At 44.7% G+C, this 26381-nt stretch overlaps 1 protein-coding gene across 3 annotated transcripts in view; it reads right to left on the reverse strand.

Annotated features, from left to right (window-relative positions):
* USP5 (ubiquitin specific peptidase 5) overlaps positions 1-26381 on the reverse strand; it is a 2313977-nt gene that overhangs the window by 483051 nt on the left and 1804545 nt on the right. The window lies entirely within an intron of this gene.

Raw genomic sequence — 26381 nt, forward strand, 5'->3', positions numbered from 1 at the left:
TGAGCTTGTAAGCATTTTCTGTTTTAACAGAGACATTAAATATTGTTGGTATTTAAGCATGTGGAACTGGCAATTTAAAGCCCTGACTGCTAACGTTGCAGAAGTGTAAACTTTCTTCCCCCATCTATCTAATGCTCTAGAATTCCTGTCAGAGGGAAATGCATTTTTAGCAGTGGAAGCCTTTACCCCTTTGGGACCCTGGGAAATAGTTTCTGGGTCAGGAGCAGGGTTTTTATAAAGAAAGTTGTGAGAGTCAGAGACTCTGTAGTACCTATCTGGCTTGACTGGTGCTGGGGGCAAAGAATCAGGGGTCAAACTGTATTCAGAAAACACATCATCCACAATATCCAACACAGGCGGAAGAGCCAGGGGCCTGTGCTGAGGCAATAAAAGAAAATCTCTGAGAATTTTCTTGGATTCTGAATAATCCTGGCTCTCCCAATGGAAATGCTCCCTCATGGAATGTAAAGTTTAATAAATGTAAAAGAGTAATCCTCAGGAGGAGAGGCTGAAGGGATTGATTCTTCAGCATCAGAGTCCCAATGGAAATGCTCCCTCATGGTATGTAAAGTTTCCCCAAAAGAGTAATCCTCAGGAGGAGAGGCTGAAGGGATTGATTCTTCAGCATCAGAGTCCTCATAGGGGGGTAAAGAGTATCCCTGGACTGAAGAAAAATCAGATGAAATGGAAACCTGGTCAGAGGAATTATAGTCTGTATGCCTAGGCCATTTTGAGCATCTGTTTTTTAGGCATGGAGGCCTGTCCAGGTGAATGCTGTACTTGATTCTTTGTCTTTAATGGAGTTTTAGACTTGGTTGTTGTTTTGATGGTGAGCTGTGAAGGTCTGAAAACACCCTCAGAAGCCGGTGCCTGCTCAGCAGCTCCGGACCCATCTGAGGGGTTAATTTCCGTAGGCCCAAAACCTTGAGTTTCCAGAGGCCTAGTGATCTCCACGTGGGAGTCGGAGGCAGCCTGTGGCTCTGAGGTAGCGGGTGTCAGGGGCTACGAAAGCGCCTCACTGAGAACCAGCGAACCGGCGACTGGCCTAGAAGAGGCTTTGTCGTCAGTTTTGGGCCTCGGATGCCTGTTCTTATCTTTGTCTTTGCGTTTTTTGTGTATTCTGGTCGGTTGTTCCGACGGCATGGTATAATTAAACCTTCGGCCAAAATAATGGCGTGCAAAATCAAACCGATGTTTAATAGTGCACTTGTCAAATCTAGCACAAAACCAATTAGTGACGTTGTGTCTGAGCCTAGACATGGAATTTAGTAAGAATGAAAATTCTTATGAGGTATTTGCTTCCTACAAGAAATGCAATTATTAACTTTTACTGACATCGGTCTGAGGCAAGAAAAAGTTTCCCCAACGGGGTACTTAGCTTTATTGAAGACTTCGGTTCTGAAATTCGAAAATCTCAGGAGTCGGCCGACCGGCACTTGCGAACTGCTTTTGCTTCGGGCACCGCGCGGCAAGAAAGACTGAAGAAAATGGCGTCGGTTGCATCATATATGCCGCTGGCGCACTGATGTCAGGGAAGAGGTGACAGCAACCGACGCTGGACCAAGACTTTGGCACTCTGGCTGACTGCGACTGATGGCAGGATAACCCAAGTGTAATGACTGCAGCAGTGAAAAACAATGAACATCAGGGGTAATATGGTTATAGTTTTTTGTTTCTTTTTCTGTGGGACATCCTCACAAAACATCCTTGGAGGATCAGACCCTTGGCAAGACTCAATGCTTGTAGGACTGTCCTCTCTAAGACTTCAGGAATCCCCCTCGGTCTTTCGAATATAACCAGCCAAGCCCCCCCCAATGTCAGGTACAGTCATTTGCAAAGCCTCCCAGAATGTATGAGAAGCCAGATTCATGCTGGCCTCTGATGGGGTTTGTGGCATTAGAATCAGAACCAGCCACCAGATGGTCCTCTAGTGTTTCACCAGCCTTGAGACAGTTTGTCCCTTTTCAGAATCAAGTTATTCAGCAATTTTCTTCAGTTTGTAATTTTTCTATTGAATGTTTATATAATTATTGGAAAGCTAATGCAAATGTAGATTTTAATTTGTTTGTGGAACAACGGCAGGCCTTGAAAAGGCTAGGCACTAATGGCCAATTAACACTGAAGCCGGCTAATAAAGGCAACAAAGTGGTTACTATGAACTTGAAACAATATGCCAATATCTCAATGCACTTTTTTATATAAATTAATATCTTGATGCATTTTTTATAGTTACCATATATTTATATGTTATTTTCTATACATTTCTATATGGTTAATATAATATATAAATTAAGTGCAATGTTTTTATGCATCGCCATATGCCTTTAAATCTATTTTAATTGAAGAGAGCTAAATCTATTTTAATTGAAGAGAGCTAGGAGTACTTGTGATTGGTTGACAGACATTTGAATTTCCTTAAATAATGGACTTAATTCATGTTTTTGTATTGGTCTGAGGAAGCTATTTAGCAAAAGCGCTCACCATTGTTTGCTTGTGAATAAAGGTTTTATGCAGAAGAAGAAACACGAAGTGCCTGGTTGTTTCATTGTCGTTTTATATTGTGGACTACTGAATATGTTAAAATGTGTTATGAACTTTTGAATGACAAAAGTATATGGTAGAATTGATAGACTGAGGTATAAGCAAGCGATTACTGAATATGAATCACTTCTTCATAAAGGTTATAGACTAGGCTGTTTTTGTAAGAATGATGTTGAAAGCAGTTTTTTACTGCTTACCCTAAAATACTACCACATAGGTGGTAGCCCCCTAAATACGGAAAATGTAATAAGGGATCTGGGGACCAAAGTAGTAATTTCTCCTTTGATAATCACATTGCCAAAGTGGTTAGAAAATCCTTCTATGTGGCCCACCTAATCACAAAAGGGGTTGCATCCAGATCAAGAGGTGTCATTGTGCCCCCGCTACTCATCAGACCCCATCATAGAGTACAACGCCCCATTTAGGATGTACCTTACAAGACACCCGCAACAGCTGGAAAGACCACAGAAGTACTTCACCAAGAGGATCACTGGCCTCAAACAGATGCCTATGCAGCACGACTGAAGAAACTCCAGCTGTACTCGGTTGCATACCGCCTACTCAGAGGTGATCTCTGCCTGCCATACAAGGCCATGTCCAACCCAGAATTGATGGACATGCTCCACCTAAAGAAAACCTTATCCCCTCAACCCACACGCTCTAGGGATCTAAAACCTCACCACAACAATAAATAGGATGTGCTGGAGGGATAGATTCCTGTCCCAGAGACTTCTCATGCTTTGGCACAAGATTCCAATCTACAATAGGCAGAGCTCCTCTCTAACACTCAAGAGAAACTTTGATGAGTGGATGGGAAACAGAAAGTTCACTTCAGTGGCTCTGCTGGACAGAGGCAAAGGGAACTAATCTAAGGGGGCGGTGAAAGCCAACACATTCTGGCTAGGGTTATAAATGCCTTCGGGCAGATAGCCTATTACCTACCTATGAACCTATGAAGAGTTGTATTTTAGAACATGAGGTACTCAGCTGACCCTGCAGCAATAAAAGAAAGGCTATTGTATAAAGAAGCACAATTTACCTTGAAATCTGACACCAATTCCTAAAGGTCTTAACACTGAATTTAACTGAAAATATTAAATTAAGTTAATGGTTTTAGTGGATGATTGAGTGGGTTTATATTGGGTAAGGTGCGTTTCTTTGTATTTTGTACTCCTTGAACGCTTGTTAGCCAAGATGCTAGAGAAAGAGGTAGCAAAATCCCACTCTCTCAAACTGGTGAGGTAACTGCAAAGAGTACATCACAACTCCAGTAAGTGGATGCCCTCATACAGGAATTCAGTTGCTGCACTACCTTTTCTCCTTAGCACTGGTATAATTACTCCCTCCTGTACTTACCCCTCCCCTTTTCTCCTTAGCACTGGTATAATTACTCCCTCCTGCACTTACCCCTCCCCCATGCAGAGTACATCACAACTCCAGTAAGTGGATGCCCTCATACAGGAATTCAGTTGCTGCACTACCTTGTCTCCTTAGCACTGGTATAATTACTCCCTCCTGCACTTACCCCTCCCCTTTTCTCCTTAGCACTGGTATAATTACTCCCTCCTGTACTTACCCCTCCCCTTTTCTCCTTAGCACTGGTATAATTACTCCATCCTGTACTTACTCCTCCCCTTTTCTCCTTAGCACTGGTATAATTACTCCCTCCTGTACTTACCCCTCCCCTTTTCTCCTTAGCACTGGTATAATTACTCCCTCCTGTACTTACCCCTCCCCTTTTCTCCTTAGCACTGGTATAATTACTCCCTCCTGCACTTACCCCTCCCCCATGCAGAGTACATCACAACTCCAGTAAGTGGATGCCCTCATACAGGAATTCAGTTGCTGCACTACCTTGTCTCCTTAGCACTGGTATAATTACTCCCTCCTGCACTTACCCCTCCCCTTTTCTCCTTAGCACTGGTATAATTACTCCCTCCTGTACTTACCCCTCCCCTTTTCTCCTTAGCACTGGTATAATTACTCCATCCTGTACTTACTCCTCCCCTTTTCTCCTTAGCACTGGTATAATTACTCCCTCCTGTACTTACCCCTCCCCTTTTCTCCTTAGCACTGGTATAATTACTCCCTCCTGTACTTACCTCCCTTTCTCCTTAGCACTGGTATAATTACTCCCTCCTGTACTTACTCCTCCCCTTTTCTCCTTAGCACTGGTATAATTACTCCATCCTGTACTTACTCCTCCCCTTTTCTCCTTAGCACTGGTATAATTACTCCCTCCTGTACTTACCCCTCCCCTTTTCTCCTTAGCACTGGTATAATTACTCCATCCTGTACTTACTCCTCCCCTTTTCTCCTTAGCACTGGTATCATTACTCCATCCTGTACTTACCCCTCCCCTTTTCTCCTTAGCACTGGTATCATTACTCCCTCCTGCACTTACCCCTCCCCGATTCTCCTATTTAACTTCCTTTCCGCCATCATTACTACAGCTTCTTCCTTTCCCTCCACTCTCTTCCTCCTCCTGCTACCCCAAGTGTTTCCTAGCCTCTCTGCACACAGCTTTACTTTTCCACAGCCCCAAAGTTTCCTAAATATTCCACTCTGCCTTACACTACTCCACTACAAAAGTTCACCTGAAATTAAAGATCCAATGTTGCCTGCTTCCATGTGATTCAGGCTTTAGGTTGTCTGATCTGACCTCACCAACTTTTTTGGAAGCTGTGGATCCAGGACCGACTCCTCTATCCATAATTCCCTACGTTAAGGGGAGCAGAGTAAAAACAAATCTTTTCAAATAGTGAGACTGTGTTTAACTGTTAAGCTGCTTAGCTGTTTTCTTCAGTGTTTTCTTGAGTTTCTTTTTTCAGGTAAAGTATACGCTAATGGCAGACATGGTTCAAGGCTTCAAGAAGTGCTCAGCCTGCAGGTAGTTCTGCACCCATTGCGTGTACACTGAGTGTAGCCCTCCTGGACTTGTACTGCAAGGTGTGTGTCTCGTTTGCCACTAGAGCTCTGCATGGATGCAGGGACAAACTTGTCCTTATGGGCCTTCTTCCCTTCCTAGTGGGAATGTCAGCTCCTCCTGTTGCTCGAGTTCTCTTCTACTTCTTTCCCAGCAAAGACAAGAAACCAAGATCCTCCAAGGAGGAAGAGGAAGACAAACCCTGAGACAGAGAGAGAGAGAAGGAAGTGCAGATCCAGTAGCTCCTTCAGGCCCATCCCTGAACACTTTGAAGAGTTCAGTTCTGGAAACTATTCCATGCTTTTTAACACAGCCAGCAATTCCTAGGCTCCACTCCCCTTACCTGCAGAGAAAGCGCTCCTACCAGCCACCTTCAGTGGCTTTTTCAAGATTCATCTGCTCTACAAGAAGCCATATTGAAGCAGATCTCAACAGGATGACGTGGGGGTATCTCTAGATGCAGATTCAACTGAGAGTCCTCCCAGAGTTATTCCCTTCAGGTGTACTGGTTAAATCCCTTCTGCCCTTCCACTGGTGTCCCCTTTTCCGGACTGACCTTCGGATCCAAAGTCCAGGGTTCCAAGCCACACCAGAGCACATTTGTCAGAGCTGACGGTCCTTTCATCTTCGACTTTTCCGTTACCGCTTACTTAATTGACTCCGATAGGGTCAGATCAAAACAAGGCTAATGTTCAAAGCCTCAGTGCCAAGCCTTGAGGGGCAGGATCAACTCCAAAGTTATTAGGGCCATCTCTTCCTCTTGCCTCTGAGCTAGATGGGTTGGCTCGGTTGTCTGATTCAGACTCAGGGAGGATGATGCTCTTCCTATCCACTTTTCAGATTGGAGGAGTGCTTCTTCAGATCCGGTTGTGTCCTCTGAATTTGAAAGGGTTCTCTCCAGACTGTGAGAAAGGTGGCAGTTTCTACCATGCTTGGCTCTGAGTCTGCACCCACTGGATTCTTTGTCTCAGCTCCCCCATCCTGATCAACGGAAAAAGTTAGCCTCCTTTAGCCTTGGGAGTACTTGCCACATGAGTTCCTCATCTGATTCCGAACCCTCTGAAGCCCAAGCTGACAGGGTCCTAGGAAATAGACGTGCAGTACGAAACATGGATTCCTCCCCAAAGTCAGTCAAAGAAGACAAGAACATAAAAGATGGAGAAACGTCCCCACAATCCACTCTGGAAGAAGTCACCCTTGGTGATATCCATAAACTACTGAAAAAGCAAGGGGGATGGCCCATAGATGTATTCTCTCCTGAAAAGTCACTGTTAGAAGCTTTTGGGGCTGGTTCTTTTACCTCATGGGTGGTACTGCCTGCCGACACCCTAATAATAGATTTGATGACTGAATGGGCGTGGAAGGATCCTAACGTGGTGGAGCCCATCCCAAGGAAACAATACAAGATCTTGGTCACCCTGAAAGACACTGCGCACTGGGAGAAAGGGTCTCCTGACAGATATGAAACAGTGGATTCCCAACTGTATATCCTACAATCAATGCCTAATGTATCCATGAGTCTGCTTTTGAATGCACCTGATGGTACAGCTACAGCAGAAGGCACTGGCATGGCCATCAGTCGACATGCCTGGATGTGATCATGTGACTTTGTGGAAAGCTTTAAGACATCCTTCCTCAATACCTAATGGTTCAACACTGACTTAAGGATTGGGATCCAGTGCTCTGCCCCTCAGAGGTCCTTTGCCAGGGACTAGATGGTTGGAAAGAAGATGTGGTTAAAGTTACAAGACTTTAACCAGAACACTCCTGCAGACCCTACTGGGGGGGGGGGGTATTATTTCCATGGAATTTGCAATAAGGGCAGAAGCGAACCACAAAACCGAGGATTTTGAAGTCCTTTCACTGAAAAATTCTACCAGCACTCTTCAACAGTTTCCCCAACTACTGCACTCTGGAGGTAGTCAGGAGGAGTGCTTATCTCTGCACCATCAAGTCAGGCAGGCCAAAGATACATGGCTGCTGAGGATAATCACTAGTGGCTACTTTTATTCCTTTTCTTTGCCCTCTTCAGAAAAAGAGAAGGTAATCCTCATTGCTCTATTCTGGCTCCAGCAAGTTTGATTTCCTTTCCTCTGGCCTCATCTACTACATCCTCTAAGGATACTGGGCTGTCAAGCCAGATGATCTGAGTCACCCATCCAGACAGCTGCACCCAGATCTAAAGTGCCTGAAGCTAACCACATGGGTCCTCCAATTTTAGCAATGGCCAAATATGCCAGGCTGTCAGGTTCAGTGGTTCATATCTTGATAGCTTCTCAGAAACCAAATACTAGAAAGACTTCTTACAAGTGGAAAAAGTTTTCTATTTGGGCATTTTCAAAAGGAATAGATCCCTTTCAACTCCTCTTACATCTATCCTGGACTTCTTGTCAGATCTCTTCCAAAAAGGCTCCAGTTTTTTGACAAAGTCCAACTAGCAGCCATTTCCAGTTTTGACACTGGACACACCCAAATGTCCATTGCTTCCTTTAAGATTTCAAAGGTCTTTTTAAAGGGAACTTTCCTGCTGAGACCTCCCATGAGAGATCCTGCTCCTCCATGAGACATTGTGATTATGCTGCGGCTCAGCTCCGGCCCCACTTGAATCTGCAGCTACAGTGCAGTTATAATATCCTTATTGGAAAATCATTTTTCTGGTAGTTGTTAATTCTACAAAGAAGACCTTTAATTGCCAAGCTCTGTCCTGTAAACCCTCACACATGGTATTCCATAAGGACATGGTATCTGACAGCCAGTCCCAATTTTCTACCAAAAGTGGCATCCGAAGTGACCCTTAACCAGATTATCAATCTGCCAGTACCCTTCCCAAAATTTTCTAATAAAGGGGAATATATTTTGCACCTACTGGACACTCACAGAAAATTAGATTTTATTTACATTTATTTACACAGAACTAAAGGCATTAGAATATCTGATCAGCTGTTTGTTGCTTTCCTTAAAGCAAAAGTTGGCCAAGGTGCATCAATAGCCACTCTGTCTGGGAGGCTTTCAAACTGTACAAAGTTTGTGCATGGCAAGCTGAATCTGGCTTTACTTAAGAAAAGTACAGTTGTGTACACTTACCATAAATGTAGATGTTAGAGTGTCTTCACTGTTGCAGTCATGATTGTCGGGTTCTCCCCTGCCGGCAGGCAGTCCTCGGTCGGCCAGAATCCCAAAGTCTAGGTCTGGCGTCGGCTGTTCAACCATGCTCCCTGACGTCAGAACGCCAGGAGTACAAAGCTGACAGCTGACGCCATGTTCTCCAGTTTTTCTTGCCCCAGATGTCAGGAGTCCCAAAATGAGTAAGGTCCCATATCCTTTGCAAATACACCTCAAAAGAATGGTGAAAAAAGGAACAATACAAAAGTAAAAAAATAAGAGGGGACAGGAGGGAGGGAAACCCAGACTGCAACAGTGAAGACACTCGAACATCTACATTTATGGTAAGTGTACACAACTGTACTATGTTTATCGTGTTTCACTGTTGCAGTCATGACTGTGGGGTAGAATCCCAAAGCAGAATGAAAGGAAGGTGGTCATAAAGTAGAAGGGGCGGCTAAAAGGCCCTGCAAGACTGCAGAAGCAAAGCCTGCCCTAGACTTAGAGTAGAGAGGTAGATTGCAGTGCTTTGAAAAAGTATGCACTGAACTCCAAGTTGCAGCCTCCAAAATATCTTTGGTAGGAACTCCCCTGAGGAAGGCAGCTGAAGTGGCAGCAGCTCTGGTGGAATGAGTCCGTATACTCCCTGGGATTTGCTTTCCATGGTGTGAATAACAAAATCTGATTCCATGAGCAATCCATTTAGAAATGGTCTGTTTTGAAATGGCTTTACCTTGCGAACTTGAAGCATAAGAAACAAACAATTGCTCCGATTTTCTGATGTCCTTGGTTCTGTCCAGGTAAAAACGTAGTTGTGTGTGTACATCCAAGGAATGTAAGATCCTTTCCCCTTTATTTTGAGGAGTGGGGAAAAAAGTTGGCAAGTGGAGAGATTGATTTAAAGCCACTTTGGAAACCACCTTAGGCATGAATGTAGGATTAGTCCTTAAAGACACCCTGTCTTGATGAAAAATAATATAAGGTTCCACAGCCATAAGAGCTTGCAACTCTGAAACTCTCCTGGCAGAGGTCAGAGCTAACAGGATGGCTGTTTTCCAAGATAAAAACTTGATGTCAAAAGAGGCAGTAGGCTCAAAGGGAGTTAAGGTGAGTTTTTCCAAAACATAGTTGAGATCCCAAGCAGGAATGGGAGGAGATCTAGGAGGTCTTAAATTCTTAGCTCCTCTGAGAAACTGTCTCATGAGATGGTGGGAAAAGATTGGAGGGTCTGTATTATAATGAGCGGAAATAGCAGAGGCATGTATCTTAATGGAAGAGAAAGAGAGACCCTTATGTAAGAGACTTGTCAGGTAAAGTAAAATCAAAGGAATGTTAGGAAGAAGAGGATCAGAATCCTGAGCCTGCATCCAGGAACAAAATCTTTTCTATTTTCCTGCATAAGATTTTCTAGTGCTAGGACGTCTGGCTTCTAAAATGACATCCATAACCTGCTTGGGTAGGAGAGAATGAATCAAAGACCCTGGATTAACCAGGCCGCCAGGCTGAGAGTTTTGACATGGGAGTGTAGAACCTGACCCTGATGTTGGGACAGAAGGTTTGGAGTCTGTGGTAAAACCCAAGGGGGCTCCAGACATAGGTTTTTCAGAGTATGGTACCAAAACTGTCGAGGCCAATTTGGGGCCAGCAAGATTATCATCTTGGGCTTGTCCTGTTTGATCTTTAATAATACCCGTGGAAGAAGAGGAAGAGGCGGAAAGGGATATCCCGAGAGGTTTCTCCAACTGAATGACAGGGCATCCACTTTCCAAGCTTGTTCGTGGAAAGTCCTGGTGCAAAAATTCTGTAGTTGATGATTGAGATGGGATGTAAAGAGGTCTAAGTGAGGAAATCCCCAGACTGCTGTTATCCTGAATATTTCGGTGTCCAGCATCCACTCGTGTGGATCCGAAAGGTTTCTGCTCAGACTGTCTGCCAGGAAGTTTTGCTTCCCTGGTAGAAACTGAGCTTGAAGGTCCAGATTGCAAGCTAGAGCTGTGTTCCAAAGATCCATGGCTAGTCTGCAAAGGGGGTAGGAATGAGATCCCCCCTGCTTGTTTATGTACCACATAACTGTGGTGTTGTCTGTCCGTATCAGTAGTTGTCCTGGTTGTAAGAGATTCCTGAAGGCCAATAGAGCTTTCTGAACGGCTAACATTTCCTTTAAATTGATATGCAGGTGCTTCTGATCCCTTGTCCAAAGGCCCTGCAGACAGTTGACCTGAAAGTGGGCTCCCCATGCATAATCTGAGGTGTCCGTGGTTAGTATCCGAGTGGCAGGAGGCAGACAGAAGGGTTTTCCTTTGTTTAGAGTACATGCCTTGGACCACCAAAGGAATTCTTTTGAAGACAAGGCAGGACGGTGATCAGTATGTCTAAACTGTGGCAATGCTGAGACCATACACTTTTTAGGTACCACTGTATTTTCCTCATATGTAGTCTTGCATATGGTACGAGAAGGATGCAGGAGGCCATGTAACCCAAAGCCTGCAGGAATCTCCTTGCAGATAGCTGAGTTAAAGTTGCCAAAGTTTTGAAAGTTGAAGCCAGCTGAAACTGTTTTTCGTATGTCAGAAATGCAATCTGGGTTGTTGTGTTTAAAGAAGCGCCCAGAAAAATTATCTGTTGTGAGGGTGTCAAATTTGACTTTTTTTATGTTTACAGTGAATCCCAGGAACTTGAGAAGATTCTAAACAAACTGTAGATGCTGGAGTAAGACCTCCTTGCTGTCTGCCTGAATAAGACAGTCGTCCAGATAAGGGTAAATTTGAACTCCCTTGAGTCTGCAATAAGCTACTACTGGAGCCAGGCATTTGGTGAAGACCCTGGGCGCAGTAGACAATCCAAAGGGCAGCGCAGAGAATTGAAAGTGCCTCGATCCGGCCTTGAACCTGAGGTATTTTCTGCGTTCCTGCCTGATGGGAATGTGTAAATATGCCTCCTTTAAATCCAAAGTTACCATCCATGCATTTTTGGTCAGCACTGGAAGTAGCTGCTGTAGAGTAAGCATCTTGAATTTTGGTATCTCTAGAAAAGTGTTCAAGACTGACAGATCCAGAATGGGTCTCCATGAATTTTGCTTCCTGGGGACTAGAAAGAGCCTTGAGTAAAAACCTTGTCCCATCTCTGAAAGTGGAACTAGTTCTACGGCTTTCATAGCCAAAAGAGCTTCCACCTGGTTTAATGCCTCTGTCCACTGATGTTTTGGAAGATCTGGCCATCAGCTTGGCCTTGGTAGGGTATGAAAATGGAATCTGTAACCTCTTGAAACCACATCCAGAACCCACTAGTCTTGGGTTATACGAGTCCAAATTCGGTGAAAAAGAGAAAGTTTTCCTCCGAGGGGCTTCCAGGCAAGAAGTTCCTGTAGCCCAACAGAGGGAGTCATTGAGTCTGTTTCCTATGAGTTTGCGACCTGTCCTCTCCTCCCCTAGGGGTGGAAGCAGTCCACTGTCTTGGTCTATAAGAGGCTTGTGTTTGAGGCCTTCCTCGGGAGCGTCTGTATCTACCCCTCTGAGGCCTGTCTGAATTGGGAAAGGACCAATTTTTTGTAGGCCAATTCCCGCTAAATCTGGGTGGCTGTACTTGCAAGAAATCTTTAACTGTTTGCATGGATTTCACCTTGTCCTCCATCTTTTTAATCACCTCTTCAGCTTTAGATCCAAACAAAACATTATGCTGAACAGGAGCATCCAATAATTTAGCTTTTACTTGATCTGGCAAATTTTGTTCCTTTAACCATGCATGCCTTCTAATTACTGTGCCAGGGGCAGCAGCCCTACAAGAAGCCTCCAAGGCATCAAATCCACAGTGTAAACCATGCTTCCCAACTTGTTCAGTGGCATGCATTAAGTCATGTAATTCCTTATCATCTGCACATGCGGAAATGGAAGTAAGCTTTTGTTTTAAAACAGGAGAAATTGCTGGTATTTCAGCATATGAAACTGACAGTTTAAAGCCCTAATAGAAAGTAGCAGAAGTGTACACTTTTTTGCCCCATTTTTCTAAAGATCTGGAATCCTTCTCAGTGGGAATGGGGTTTTCAGCAGAAGCGGCCTTAACTCCCTTAGGACCCTGAGAAATGGTTTCAGGGTCAGCAGTACGGTTCTTGTATAAAAACTGGTGGGAATCAGGAACCCTGTAATATCTGTCAGGCTTAACAGGAGCAGGAGGAAAAGAGTCAGGGGTTAAGTTAGCCTCCGAAAAAGCATCATCCACAATATCCAAAATAGGAGGAATAGCCAGGGGTCTATGTTGGGGAAGAAGAAGAAAATCCCTTAGTCTTTTCTTCGATTCCAAATACTCCTGTCCTTCCCAGTGGAAATGTTCCCTCATTTCATGCAAAGTTTCCCCAAAAGAGAAATCCTCAGGGGGAGAAGCTGAAGGAATGGATTCCTCAGCATCAGAATCCTCATAAGGAGGGAAAGAATATTCCTGGTCAGAAGAAGAAGAAGCTGAAGAAAAGTACAGTTTTGTACCTACCATAAATGTAGATGTCCGAACTGGATAGCATCTGCAGTCATAACAACTGGGTTGTCCTGTCGTCAGGCAGCCCTTCAGTCGGCAGGATTCCAAAGTCCGGGTCCGGCTTCGGCTGATGTCGCACTCCACCCGACGTCATCTCTGTTGGTCTTCGGGTATAAAAGCATCAGCCGACGCCATTTTCCTCAGTGTTTCTTGCCCCAGATGCCAGAAGCCCTCTTGCAGGCTAAAATTTGGATAGATGCCAATGTTTCCAAATAGATAGAGGTAAACACAACAATAAGCATGTATGTACATATATACAAACAAATACACCATAAAAGACGCCCCCACAACAGCTAGCTATTAGGAGGGTAAACACCCTAGGAGTACCACAGAGGGAAGGAGGGAGGGTAATCCTGACTGCAGATGCTATCCAGTTCGGACATCTACATTTATGGTAGGTACAAAACTGTACTATGTCCTTCATGGATGCATCTGCAGTCATAACAACTGGGTAGAATACCATAGCCAACTAGGGAGGAGGATAAAAGTAGATTATGGTGTGTTTAGGATCCCTTGCAGTACAGCAGTGGCAAACCCTGCTCGGGATCTGGAATATAGAGGCAAATTATAATGCTTGGCAAATGTATGCACGGAGGTCCAAGTAGCCGCCTCAATAATGTCTTTGGTTGCCACTCGTAAGAAGGCTGTGGTAGTGGCTGTTGCCCTTGTAGAATGAGGTCTTATGTTCTGTGGAATTGGTTTTCCATGGAAGGAGTAACAGAATCGTATGCAATTTCCTATCCATTTGGAGATTGTCTGTTTGGAAATAGCTTTTCCTTCCCTTCCTGTTGCATAGGCTACAAAAAGTTGGTCAGTCTTTCTGCTATTTTTGTTCTGTCCAAGTAGTAGCGTAGCTGTCTATGTACATCCAAGGTATGCAGTATTCTTTCCCTCTGTTTTGTGGGTTGGGAAAGAAGGTAGGTAGGTGGATTGCCTGGTTTAAAGACACTCTGGATACCACCTTGGGCATAAATGTAGGATTAGTCCTCATGGACACTCTATCTTGGTGGAAGATTAGGAAGGGTTGCACTGCCATTAAGGCCTGTAGTTCTGAAACCCTCCTTGCTGAAGTAATTGCCAGTAGGAAAGCAGTTTTCCATGACAGGTGTTGTAGGTCTGCTGTTGCTGCTGGTTCAAAGGGTGATAGTGTCAATTTTTCTAGCACAAAGTTCAAATCCCAAGCTGGTAATGGTGGTTTCCTTGGAGGTTTTACATTCTTGATTCCTCTGAGGAACTGCCTGAGCAAAGGGTGCAAAAAAACAGGTGGATCAAAGCTGTATTCTGCTGAAATAGCTGATGCATGTATCTTGATGGAGGAGTAGGACAGGCCTGAATGAAGAAGTTCGCCAGATACTCCAGAATGTTAGGCATATCTATGTTTGACACATCTTTTCCTCTTTCTGTACTCCAAATGACAAACCTTTTCCATTTTCCAGCATAGTTCCTTCTTGTTGAAGGTCTGCGTGCTTCAAGAATAATGTCTTTTACTCTTTGGGAAAGTTCTGGATTAGCTGCTGCTATGTGATGTTCCATGCAGTTAGTTGCAACGCTTTTAGGTTTGGATGTATGATGCTGTAGTTGTTCTGAGTTAACATCAAAGGCATCAGGGTATCGCCACATGTTGTTCGAGACATGCTCCTCAGTAGTGGGTACCAGTGTTGTCTTGGCCAGTTCGAGCTATCAGTATTATCCTTGGACGCTCTTCCTTGATTTTCAGTAGTACCTTGTGTATCAAAGGAAGAGGTGGGAATGCATATGCTGTTAGGCCTTTCCAGTTGAAGGAGAGCGAGTCCACTTTCCATGCTAGTGGGTGGAATGTCCTTGTGCAGAATTTTTGAGCTGGTGATTGAGAGGTGATGCTAATAGGTCTATCTGTGGCATTCCCCATTTCTTTGAGATGGTCTTGAAGATGTCCGGTGCAGCTTCCATTCGTGGGCATCCGTGGTTCTGCTTAATATGTCTGCTAGAGTATTGTCTTTCCCCGTACAAATATTGCCTGTAACTGGATGTTGTAGCTGAGTGCCAGGGTCCACAGCTCCAAGGTCATCCTGCATAGGGGGTATGAATGAGTGCCTCCCTGTTTGTTGATGTACCACATGACTGTGGTGTTGTCTGTCCTTATCATCAACTGGCCCTCCTTGAGAAATGGTTTGAACTTTTGGATTGCCAGTTTTACTGCCAGCATTTCTTTTAGGTTGATGTGCAGGTGAAGTTGATCCTGTGCCCACAATCCTTGCACGCATTTGTCCAGCATGTGGGCCCCCATCCTAGGTCTGAAGCGCCTGTTGTGATGGTCTGGCTTGCTTGACATCTGCGAAAGGGTAGGCCTGGGTTTGACTGGCATGCCTGAGCCCACCATAGGAACTCCTGTTTTAAGCATGGAATTAGTGGGATTTCTGTTTCTAGACTGTATCTGTGTTGGGACCATAAATTCTTTAGGTACCACTGTAGTTTTCTCATATGTAGTCTGGCAAATGGAACCAAGATTATGCATGATGCCATGAAGCCCAAGGCCTGCAGTACTTTTCTTGCTGTTAACTTGTTCAGTTTTGTTAGTGCCAAGAAGTAAAGAGGAAGTTCTTTTTGTTTTTCTGTAGTCAGGAATGCCATTTGTTTTACTGTGTCCAATTCCGCTCCCAAGAATGTCCTTGTTTGGGATGGTATCAGCCTTGACTTTTGTAAATTGACTGTGTATCCCAGTGCTTGTAGCAAGTAAATGACCCTTTGTAAATCTGTTGTCAGCTTGCTTTTGTTGTCCCCTTGTAGCAGGCAGTCGTCCAGGTATGGGTAAATTTGAATTCTGTAGTCTGCAATGGCGATTACTGATGCCAGGCATTTTGTGAATACTCTGGGCAGTAGATAAGCCAAAGGGCAATGCTGAGAATTGATAGTGCTCTGATCCTGCAAGAAATCTGAGGTATCTTCTGCAGATTGGTCGAATGGGGACGTGCAGGTATGCCTCCTTGAGATCTAGAGTTACCAGCCAAGACTCCTTGCCCAGCATGGGAAGAAGCTGCTGTAGGGTCAGCATTTTGAATTTTGGGACAATGATGTATGTATTTAAGGTGGACAGGTCGAGAATTGGTCTCCAACTTTTTTCCTTTCTTGGAACTAGGAATAGTCTGGAATAGAACCCCTTTCCTTGCTCTGCTGTCGGCACTCTTTCCACAGCTCTCATGTTTGCTAACTCCATTATCTGGCGAGAGCCTCTGTTTTTGATTTGGAGGTAGATTTGGCATTCCTCTTTGACTGGTAAAGTGTGGAAGTGAAACCGTAACCTTGATCTATGGTTTGTAAAATCCACTTGTCTTTTGTTATGCAGTGCCAGTTCCTTGAAAATAAGGTTAACTTTCCGCCTAGAGGAGCTGCTATTTGTTCCCTGGTAGGCGGATTTAGGGTTAAGTCACTGTGGTTGTGCTGATGTAGTGGCAGTGGCTGTGTCTGTGCCTCTGTTGTTACCTTGCCACTGTCGTCCTCTGTAGGCACCTCCTCTTGATTGGTTTCTGCCTCTGGAACGTCTATTCCTGCCCCTTTGAAATTTTGTGGAGTCAGGAAAGGACCAATTTTTGGCAGGCCAGTTCCTGCTAAACCTTGGGGGTTGAACCTGCAAGAAATCTTTAACAGTTTGAACAGATTTTGCCTTTTCTTCCATTTTCTTCATAACCTGCTGGGCAGGTGTACCAAACAAACTTGTCTTGTCCATAGGAGCATCTAGCAGCTTGGCTATAACATGATCCGGTAAAGCTTGTTCCTTTAGCCATGCATGCCTTCTTATCACTGTGCCTGTCATGGCTGATCTAAATGAAGCCTCCAGTGCATCATAGCCACATTTTAAGGAATGGTTGCTAACCTGTTGTATGTTATTTACCATCTCTAATACATATTTCTTATCAAGAGATTCATCAGTGGTTAGTTTTTTAGTTAACTGATCAAGCATAAACTCTTGGTATTGTATCATGTGAAACTGACAGTTTAAAGCTCTAGCTGAGAGAGTAGCTGAAGTGTAGACCTTTTACCCCATCTGTCTAATGACCTTGCTTCCCTTTCAGAAGGAATAGGGTTTTAGCTATGGTCGCTGCTACTGCCTTGGGACCCTGGGATATAGTTTCTGGGTCTGCAAGTGGGGCCTTGTAAAGGTGGTGATGAGTATCTGGCACCCTGTAAAATCTGTCTGGTTTGGCAGGGGCTGGGGGTAAAGAATCTGGAGCGGAGCAAACATCATTGAAAGCATCATCCACCACAGAGAGAACAGGAGGTATAGCTAAGGGCCTGTGCTGTGGGAGGTGCAGAAAGGTCCTAAGTCTTTTTCTGGAGTCTGAAAAATCCTGTTGCTGCCATTGGAACTGTTCTCGCATGGCATGCAAGGTTTCCCCAAAGGAGAATTCTTCTGGTGGGGAAGCAGCTGGAATGGATTCTTCAGCATCAGAGTCTTCAAAATTGGAGAAGGGAGCCTCTGGCTGGTCAGTTATGTCTGATTCATCAGCAGATTCATCAGAGGACACTGGCTCAGGGGGCTCTGCCCTAGGTCTCTTCTCTGGGGGCTGAGAGGCCCTATCTGGGAGAGATTGAGATCCTCTGATTAAAGAAATTAAATCTTCTGCCAAAGTAAGCATTTGGGAACTAGAAGAGGGCCTGGATGTGGGGGGTTTAACAGGCACTGTTTTAGTAGTCTTGGCTGCTTTAGCCCTGGCGAAGGCCTTAATGGACATGGCTGCTGGAGGCCTAGCAGCACCACGTGCTGGGGTAGAGACATCCAAGGGATGGTGTCTGATAAGTCAACCACCGTAGTGGGTAAAATTTCTGAGGTCGATTCAAGAGTTGTAGCAGGGGCCTCAGTTGTAGGAATAGGTTCAGCTGTACTTAGATCAGTTTTCGGTTTCGCCGAATCCGAAACACTCGCGTTTTGTTTAACCATGGTTTCGCCCAAACCCCCGGACCGCGAGTGTCGGTCTTTATCTTTGCGTTTTTGGTAGATTGGGTAGTCGGAGGATCCGACGGCATAATGTACGCAAAATCAGAACCGAAAACTGTTCTGCAAACTCCGACTGACGCCTAAGCGCTCGGTTGAAGGAAGCACAGGCGAACAGGCTGCTACGTGGGCTGGGCCTAAACAAGGCAGACAGTAAGAGTGGAAATCTTTATGAGGTATTTGTTTCCAACAGGTTAAACAATTGTTAACTCTTTCTGAGATCGACTGAGGCAAGAAAGAGTCCCCAACGGGGTACTTAGCTTTAGAAGTCTTCGAGGTAGTATTCGGTAGAAGTAATCTCTGGATCCGACCGACCGGCACTTGCGAACAGCTTCTGCTTCGGGCGCCACGCGGCAAGAAAGACTGAGGAAAATGGCGTCGGCTGATGCTTTTATACCCGAAGACCAACAGAGATGACGTCGGGTGGAGTGCGACATCAGCCGAAGCCGGACCCGGACTTTGGAATCCGGCCGACTGAAGGGCTGCCTGACGACAGGACAACCCAGTTGTTATGACTGCAGATGCATCCATGAAGGACATCAGAAGCCTGATCAGAGGAGTCATAATAAACTTCCTGCCTTGGCCTTTTATCTGGAGGGGGATGTGAACCCCTAATCATAGTAAGTAAATCCTCCGCCATCTTAAGTAACTGTTTCTGTGACTTGGGAGTCGGATCAGAAGAGGCCTGTGTTGCAGTCTTTGATTTGGAAGGAGTCTTTGCCTTTATCAGAAGCTGAGTAGGCCTGAAAACCCCTTGGGAAGCCGGTACCTGCACAGCGGCTCCGGACCCATCCGAAGGAGCATTGTCCAAAGGTCCTGCAATTGAAATATTCAAAGGCCTAGTTGGCTCCTCATGGGAGTCCATTTCGGCCATCGGTTCCGAAATGGCCGACGACAGGGTCTGCAAAGACGCCTCACTGACGGCCGAACCTGAAGCTGGCTCTGCTTGTGCAGTATCGTCAGATTTGGACCTCGGAGGCCTGTCTTTGTCCTTGTATCGTTTGTGAACTCTGGTAGCCGGAACCATATCCGACGACATTTTGTAATTAAAACGTCTACTGAAGTAATGAAATGCAAAATCGTACCTTCGTTTAATTGTACGTTGATTGAATCTAGCACAAAACCGACAACTAGCTAAGTCGTGGTCAGGGCCTAAGCAAGGAATACAGTAAGAATGAAAATCCTTATGAGGTATTTGCTTCCCACATGAAATACAATTATTAACTTTTTCTGACATCGGACTGGAGCAAGAAAAAAGTTTCCCCAACGGGGTACTTAGCTTTGAGTAGGAGAAGAAAGTCTTCGGACTGAAGTTTGTTCAGAAAAGATTGTCAGGGGTCAGCCGACCGGCACTTGCCAACTGCTATCACCGCACGGCAAGAAAGACTGGAGAACATGGCATCGGCTGTCAGCTTTGTACTCCTGGCGTTCTGACGTCAGGGAGCATGGTTGAACAGCCGACGCCGGACCCAGACTTTGGGATTCTGGCCGACCGAGGACTGCCTGCCGGCAGGGGAGAACCCTACAGTCATGACTGCAACAGTGAAACACGATGAACATCCAAAGGCTCATTCAACAAGGGCTGTACTACCACTACTGCTTTTCTAAGTGCCTACTGATGAAATCTGTGCAGCAGCAACTTGGCCTAAAGGCTGAATCGGGATGAAAGCAGACATCGGCTATTAAAGTTATACACTTACCATAGCAATAGATCCAGGTCTGCCTTTTGTCTGGTTCAACATCCCTCCCGCTGCTCCCCTTCTTAAATTGTCACCTGGTACTCCTTTGGAATGGATGGACTTCACCACAAATCTAATCTCCGAACAACCTGACTTACATTTCCCGTTTGTTTCTGGCCTTTTTCCATAACCCTTGCAATAGGCTAGCCTGTCTATGGTGATTATTGCATATGTACTGTTGGTGAGTAGGCAAACTCGATCTGAGGTACTATAGGGGGGAGCTAGGGCACTTCCATGAGCTAGACTTGCAAAGGCTCCAAGGCCATTAGCCTAGTACACATCTATGAACTTATAGGTAGGGGAGGAAATCACAGCCCTGAATCCACAGCTTCCAAAAAGGTTGCAAATGTTGTGTCAAAAACCCAAATGTTGAACCAGACAAAAGGCAAGACAACACAGATCTATCATTATGGTAGGTACATAGCTTTCATTTTATGTACTTACTACAGTGATAGAACTGGAAGTAGCAACTTCACCTTTGGAAACAGGCAGGACTATATGCAGCAGAAAATTGCACCACCTGAATGATAAATCTGTCTCAGCTGCCTGGTTCCCTCTCTCAATCCCATCATGCATCCCCTCCACCACTTTCCAGTTCTCTTGAAACAGTGCAGACGTCCTCAATTACCAGGAAAGAAAACAAAGATAAGGAAACATGAGGGTCCTACTCATCCAAGGTCAGGGAATGGAGTGCTACTGAAGCATGTTTTACAGATCTACTGTTAAAAGTACATAACTTTTGTACCTGACAGGATGTGCTCCACCTTTAATAATAGGAAAGAGTCACTAGGAAAATTTCTTGGGTTACAGTGATCAAAAGAACATTCCGTTGATAAAAGGAGCCCCCAAAGGCTGATCTTGAAATCATGTCTTGTTTACAATACCTGGATTAGGTGTTAAATGAAAATAAGGTGACTGCATCAGAAGTATTGTTACTACTGTTGTTGTTGTGTCTTTCGGCTTTTCCCGGTTAGGGGTCGCCACAGCGGAACTCCGGTCCGCTAATGATTGGCAGTAGATTTTTACGTGCCGAGTTGCCGGCCTTGACGCACAACCTTCAACGAAGGTACGCCCATTCACGCATGTCTCCACACAGAAGACGCTCTAGCTGAGAATCGAACAGGACAACGTCTTACTGTGAGGCGACAATGCTACTGTTTAATGTCGAAATGCTGTGGAGGTCTCCACACAGCTAGCTGAGTGAGTTTTGGGTGTAGCTGGCAATGACAAGCCATATTTTAAACAGAATCTGGTTTTGTCTGCCAGCCATCGTGATAGTGTAATTATAGTTTATTTTGTTACCAGTCTTTGGGAAGCAGAAGAGGCAAACAGCTGGTTAACATTTATAAAAAGTTTTGTTTCTGTCCATGTGGAATTTGAGTTGCCTTTACACATCCACAATGTGGAGTAGGTAACCCCTTTGTGTATGACAGAAAGACAAATGGAAAGTTACATGCTTTCATTCAGGCTAGATTTAGAATTTACTTCTGGCACAAATGCAGGCTTAGACTTAGAAATTACAGTTGTCTTAGGAACTTGCCATAGGATCACAAAAGGTTACTAGGCTAATGGCACCAGGGCCCTTAACAAGCCTAGCCAAATTCAACCCATGTTCCCAAGGTGTCTAGTTCAAGCAGATACTAAAATCAGCAGCTATTGTCCCTGTCCAAGAGGGATACAAGGTGGAACCCCCCCAGGGTGAATTTCCGGTTACCCATCCAATCATCCAAATTATGCTTAAATAGGGCCAACAAGAGGACCTACCAAATCTGATATTGTAGATTACAGTAGATTCACAATTGCAGTCCTCACACTTGGGATATCTTGTGTGCAGATAGTCAGTGGCTGGCCTAACTTCCTGAACTTTACCTTCCCCCCAGTGCTACTGCCACAATGCCTTCCCACCAAGTATAGTGGCGATGTAAAGGATGTATCAGCTTACAGTGTCTTCAGATATTTTTTGTCCTCATAAAGATCAAGAAAAATACCTTAGTGACAGAACCCCAGTGACTCAGATGGTGCAAACCTAGCTGCTCCAGATCCACCTCAAAGGATTCCACTCCCCCTCTCTAGGCAGTAGAGACAAAGGAGGAAAGGGGGCCCAGTTGGAAAGTATGTAATTGGGATAAGGCAGTCATCCCAACCCACAGGACAACAGAAACATGGAGACAAGGGGGAAGGTGGGAGTGTGCCTGGACTGCAACAGTGAATCTATAAAATATCTACGTCTGTGGTAAGTTTGCAACACAATTATGTTCATCACAGTATTCACTGCTGTAGTCCTGTTTGGCAAAATTCCCAAAGCACAAAGTTATATGGTGGAGGAAAGACACCATTTAGATAGGGGGCTTTGCAGAAACAAACTCTAACCTGGCCCTACAGGCTGCCCCAGGACTGAAATATTAGAAGAAGGTACACAGAAACAGCCAAGTAGCTGCTTGAAGTATAACGTTGGTAGTGACCCTCTCCCAAAAAAGGCTGTCATATAGCAGCCACTCTGGCAGAGTGGGTACTAATCTGTCCTGGCATACACTTGCCATGGTTCAAGTAATAAAATAAATGCATTTGGCCAGCCATTTAGAAAGAGTTGGTCTGTTAATATGTCTACCCACTCACTTTTGCAAGCAAAATAAAAGATTTTCTGATTACCTCAGTTCTGTGCAAGTAAAATCTCAGCTGTCTGTGAATATCAAGGGAATGCAAGGAGAAAACTTTTTGAATACCAGTGTCTTGTCAGACATGATCACATCTAAAGAAACACCAAAGCAAGACAGAACACTACAGGTGCACACACTACTACAAAGCCAACTACATTCAAAGAAGCCAAAAGAAAATACTACATTCCACAAATTAGCCACACTGTTAAGAATAGTAATACAAACTGTATAAATATCAAAGCTTAACCAACTAAATATGAAGTTTTTTTTTCTTATTTTGTTGGAAAGATGTCGAGCAGGAAAATGATTGTCTGTGGGACCTGGGTATTTAAGCTCCTATGCAGAGGAGGAAAAATGTCCACGAATAAAATACCCTAGGGAAGCCAAGAACGAATGGATGACCAGGTAGGCTGCCTTAATAAAGGTTTGGTGGGATGTCGGTGAAGAAGCTGGGCTACCGACTGGTAAAGCCTTGAGAAAGGCTGTGCGTACCCGAACGCTTGTGGTTGAAGGCTGAGTAAAGCCTTTAGAAAGGCTTCGTATAAAGGTCATAGTTCCGGCTGGTCACATCGCCTGGTGAGAGGATCCGCTAGTGAGGCAGCTAGAAATCAAAGACGAAACATACAAAAAAAACAGGCAAAAAGTACAGTTTTTTACCTACCATAAATGTAGATGTTCGAGTGTATATACTGCTGCAGTCATCACACTTGGGTTATCCTGTCGTCAGGCGGTCCCCGCAGTCGGCCGAATCCCAAAGCCTTGGTCCGGCGTCGGTTGTCGTCACTTCTTCCCTGACGTCAGTGCAACAGGGGTATAAAAGAGGCAGCCAACACCATTTTCTTCAGTTTTTCTTGCCCCAGATGTCAGGTGCCCCCAACTAGGAAGGCAAAACAAAAGCTATGCAAAAATTCCTTAGTAGATAAACAATAGTACTAACTATTAGCAAATACACAATATAGACATGCATCCAATTGATTGATGAACATGGAGCTATAACTAACAACCTGGGATGTAGAGGGGATGGTGGGAGGGTAACCTGGACTGCAGCAGTATATACACTCGAACATCTACATTTATGGTAGGTACAAAACTGTACTATGTTCATTGTGTTATACTGCTGCAGTCATCACACTTGGGTTGAATCCCAAAGCTATGGATGGGTGGCTGGTACTAAACTGGGTTAGGCGAAGCTAGGATGCCCTGCAGCACTGCAGTGGCAAAACCAGCTCTGGATTTTGAGTATAAAGGAAGGTGGTAGTGCTTGGTAAAGGGGTGCACTGAACTCCAAGTAGCTGCCTCCAGAATGTCCTTGGTTGGAACCCCCCTGAGAAAGGCTGCTGAGGTTGCTGTAGCCCTGGTAGAATGGGACCTAATATTAACAGGCACTGCTTTCCCATGGTGCGAGTAGCAGAAGCGGATACAATGTGCTATCCATTTGGAAATGGTCTGTTTTGAAATGGCCTTTCCTTGGGAACCTGCAGCATAGGATACAAAGAGTTGGTCAGTTTTTCTGAAGGTCTTTGTCTTATCTAAATAGTAACGTAGCTGTCTTTGAATGTCCAAAGAGTGAAGGAGTCTTTCTCCTTTATTCTGGGGGTTTGGATAAAAGGTGGGTAAATGAATGGTCTGATTCAAAGCCACACTGGATACTACTTTTGGCATAAAGGTAGGATTAGTTCGTAAAGAAACCCTGTCTTGATGGAAAATGATGAAAGGTTCCACTGCCATAAGTGCCTGTAGTTCTGAGACCCTGCGTGCTGAGGTAATAGCCAGCAACAAAGCTGTTTTCCAAGACAAGTATTGTAGTTCTGCTGAGAATGCTGGTTCGAAAGGAGGCAGTGTTAATTTTTCTAAAACGAAGTTCAGGTCCCAAGCTGGCGTTGGGGGCTTTCTGGGGGGTCTTATATTATTAGCCCCTCTGAGAAACTGCCGTAGTAAAGGGTGTGAGAAAATTGGAGGATCCGTATTGTATTGAGCTGAAATGGCTGAAGCATGGATCTTAATGGATGAGAATGAAAGGCCTTGGTGTAGCATCTCAGTTAAGTATTACAGTATTTCAGGTATGTTCGGTATCCAAGGATTATGGCCTTTAGCCTGGTTCCATGCACAAAATCTTTTCCATTTGTCTGAGTAAGCTTTTCTGGTGCTGGGCCTTCTGGCCTCCATAATGACATTCTGGACGTCCTTTGAGAGAAGTGTTGATTGATAATTCAAGGTATTCTCCATGCAGCTAAATTTAAAGTTCTGAGCTGGCTGTGAAGTATCAGAGAGTTTTTGAGTCAGCAGTAGTGGGAATTGAGGCAAGATCCATGGAGGGCTGCGAGTCAAGTTCCTTAGTAATGGGTACCAGTGCCGACGTGGCCAGTCCGGAGCAATGAGGATCATTTGTGGTCTCTCTGATCTGACTTTCAATAATACCTTGCTCAAGAGAGGTAGTGGTGGGAAGGCATAGACTGCCAGTGCTGTCCAACTGAATGACAGGGCGTCCACTTTCCAGGCTAGGGAGTGATAAGTCCTTGTGCAAAATTTCTGTAGTTGGCAATTGTTGGGGGAGGCAGATAGATCTATGTCTGGACTTCCCCACCTTTGAGTTATAATTGAAAATACTTGTGGGTGTAGTCTCCACTTACGAGGATCTGCCATATTTCTGCTTAATTTGTCTGCCAATATGTTTTCCTTTCCTGGCAGGAATTGTGCTTGCAGTTGTATTTGGTAAGTCAATGCTGTGTTCCACAAGGTCATTGCCTGTCTGCATAAAGGGTAGGAGTGTGTTCCTCCTTGTTTGTTTATGTACAACATCACTGTGGTGTTGTCTGTCCTTATTAGTAGTTGTCCTGGATGCAAGAGGTCCTTGAAAGCTGTCAGGGCATTTTGCACAGCTAGCATCTCCTTTTGGTTGATGTGAAGATGCATTTGTTTTGCAGACCATTTGCCCTGTATGCACTGTCCTGCCATGTGTGCTCCCCAGGTGTAGTCTGAAGAATCTGTTGTCATAGTTTGGTTTGCTGGAGGTAAGACGAAAGGAAGACCCTTGTTTATTTGACATGCTTGAGCCCACCATAGGAACTCTTTTTGAAGGCATGGAATGAGAAGTATACTTGATTCGAGGCTGTGCCTGTGTTGAGACCATACACTTTTCAGGTACCATTGTAATTTCCTCATATGCAGCTTTGCATACGGGAGTAGTTGAATGCAGGATGCCATGAACCCCAATGCCTGCAGGATTTTCCTTGCAATGAGCTGGGTAAAAGTTGCCATCTTTTTGAAGTACTGAGGCAATTGTTGTTTGTCTGGCGTGAGAAAAGCCATCTGGGCCGTTGTATTTAAGCTGGCACCCAGGAATATTATTTGTTGCGAGGGTATTAGCTTTGACTTCTTTTTGTTTACTGTGTACACTAGGCAACTGAGCAGCTTTATTACAAATGCCAGATGCTGTAACAGAATGTCCTTGCTGTCCGCTTGGATCAGGCAGTCGTCCAGATATGGGTAAATTTGTATTCCTCGTTGTCTGCAATATGCAATTACTGATGCCAGGCATTTCGTAAATACTCTGGGCGCAGTAGATAAGCCAAAGGGCAATGCAGAGAATTGATAATGCGTTGTACCTGCCAAGAATCTGAGGTATCTTCTGCAATCTTGTCTGATAGGGACATGCAGGTATGCCTCTGTGGTCCACCGTTACCAGCCAAGACTCCTTGCCCAGCATGGGAAGAAGCTGCTGAAGTGTGAGCATTTTGAATTTGGGTACCTCCAGGTATGTGTTTAGAATTGAGAGGTCTAAAATGGGCCTCCACGCTTTGTCCTTTCTTGGGACTAGAAATAGTCTTGAGTAAAAACCTTGACCTTGCTCCTTTGTAGGTACCGTATGAATTGCTTTCATATCCATGAGAGCTGATATTTGCGCTTGTGCCTCTGCCCATTGG

Source organism: Protopterus annectens, chromosome 8.part0, assembly GCF_019279795.1.
Source record: "Protopterus annectens isolate FY-2018-M chromosome 8.part0, PAN1.0, whole genome shotgun sequence".
Classification (NCBI taxonomy): Eukaryota; Metazoa; Chordata; order Ceratodontiformes; family Protopteridae; genus Protopterus; species Protopterus annectens.